Source organism: Pyrus communis, chromosome 5, assembly GCF_963583255.1.
Source record: "Pyrus communis chromosome 5, drPyrComm1.1, whole genome shotgun sequence".
Classification (NCBI taxonomy): domain Eukaryota; kingdom Viridiplantae; phylum Streptophyta; class Magnoliopsida; order Rosales; family Rosaceae; genus Pyrus; species Pyrus communis.
Window position 1 is genome coordinate 7,968,469 of NC_084807.1, and position 2,238 is coordinate 7,970,706.

Sequence of the window (2,238 nt, forward strand, 5' to 3'; positions counted from 1 at the left end):
TTAGCATTCTAATGGCTTATTTTCCAAATCAATACAACTTTGCCTTAAATCTGCCTTCCATTCCAATCAATGCTTCATCATACCCAGAAGTAACAAAAGAATGCTCACTCATACTTCCAACGTAACGCAGTAGCTTAGTGATTACAAAAGGGCAGCTTTCCCTTAAGTACTTAAATCCATCAGTTTCTCCATTATTCCTCTATGAAATGAATCAAATATATCAACCATGACAGATATTTAATATATTTCTCTCTAATTTCTTACCAAAAACAGCAACACAATCAAACATTTAACAGAAGCCGCAGCCTGTATCTGCCCTTTGATATATTTTCTTCCATAGGAACTCTCCAACAAAAGGAATAACTAGTCAATCCCATGAAGAAATTAAACTACATTCAGAAAGAACACAAAAACAAACACCCTTCATTCCTCTGCAACAATGGTTCCCCTTTCGCTTACATAGATACCATCAAGAAACTTCTTGATATACAAGATGGCATTTCTAGTTGATCAGGGCACAAGATCGAGAAAAATTCATTTCCATCCAAGATGGGGTTATCCTTGACCTTTTCACATTGGGTGATAGAAACATCATCATATCTACCTTACTCACCTTTTTTCAAAAAGTTACGTGTGTCGATCAACTTGGTCTCATTAGTGATGGAGGCATTGATGGAAAAATTAGCATACACAAACGCATCTTGTAGCGATACCCCTTGGTGATGAGATTTCCAATGTGGGAGAGAGCGGTGCGGATGGCGGGGCTGATTTTGAGGGATCCGATCCAGGCCTTGACTTTCAGCTTTAGCTTTCTGGTTGTATTCCCGTGAGGTCCTTAATGATCTTGGCGTGGACCTTGATCTTGACACCGTCATGGATGTCCATGGTCTCAGAGGAGAGGATGGTCATCATATTCGCTGCTCTGGTTGTTTCTTTCACTCTCTCGCTTTGCAGCTCCGGTTGGTGACGAAAGGAGATGAGGAATTTGAGGTTATGGAGGCAGGGAATAGCAGAGATAAGAAAGGAAGAGAGGATAAACGAACAAAGACTTGTCGTAGGGGCAAAATTGGAAATTTATAGTTTGGACCATTTTAAGTTTAATATTGGGTTTTGTCCTAACCATTAAATAAAGTTAGTACATGATTTTTGGTTAACATTCAAAATTTTCAAACCCTTATCATTAGTTTTCCTTTCTTTTTATGATTTATTTATTATTTTATTGAATTGATCTACATGCTATTGATTCAATTTAATTTTTATGTGTTGAACGTGATACAACGCATTGGAGATGCAATCCCGGCATTCCAAGAAGGATCTTCTACAAATTCAAAGCTTTTGTTGTTTTCTGCCAATTAGGTATGTTTAAAATAAAGGAAGATATTTGAAACGACCATGAAGCATGAAAACATTCCTCATAATGCATGAACCCTTATATTTATATTTTCCTTCTGACATACACACACACATTCATGCACTACGCAATTATAAATCGCTATGTGGAATTTGTGAGTCAAAGAATCGAAAGAAATTAGAAGCAATTTAGGGTTTTTTTTTTTCAAACCCTAGATTTCAAAAAAAAATATATAAAAAGAAAATATGGGAAAATCGCGGCTTCAGCTAAACATGGACCAAAAGTGTAGCAGCCATTTGGGCTTGCTGTGTGTGTATCACCAAGCCTGCATGCTTGGGTTCTTCACGATTGGGCCTGCAACCCTAATCCGTGCCACCTCATTAGAAGCCAGCCTTGCTGGGCTTCTGCTCCTTGGCCCAAAAACTCGACTGCTACTTGGTTTCCTCCACGCAATGGTCCGCCTCTAGCAACCCATGTTGCTGGGCTTTTGTTTTGTTTTCCCACCCTGGCTTGCATTGTAGTAGCAAGCCTGCTACTTGTGAATTTTTTTCTCTCTCGGCCAATGAGTGCAGCAACCCTACAGAGCCTCACACAGCCGAACATCAGCCTGCAGTTGCTAGGCTATTCAGATTGGACAGCAACCAGCAATCCAATGCTGAGCTACCTTTTTTTTCTCGACCTAAAGCCATTTTTGGCTTTTTTTTTTTCAACTCGCATCCATATTTTTGGTGCCCAATTTCATGGTCTTAGCGAATTTTTTGGGTTTTTCTTTCAAATGGCCCATAGCCATCTGGCCCAAAATATGGCCTGAAACTTTGTTTTATTTTTCTTCTAGGATTGACCCTAAATGGCCTCGATCTATTGAATTAATTAAAGTGACCAACAAT

At 39.1% G+C, this 2,238-nt stretch overlaps 1 pseudogene; it reads right to left on the reverse strand.

Annotated features, from left to right (window-relative positions):
* Window positions 1-423: 423 nt before the first annotated feature.
* On the reverse strand, window positions 424-912 carry LOC137733202 (large ribosomal subunit protein uL6-like; annotated as a pseudogene).
* Between the last annotated feature and the right edge of the window lie 1,326 nt (window positions 913-2,238).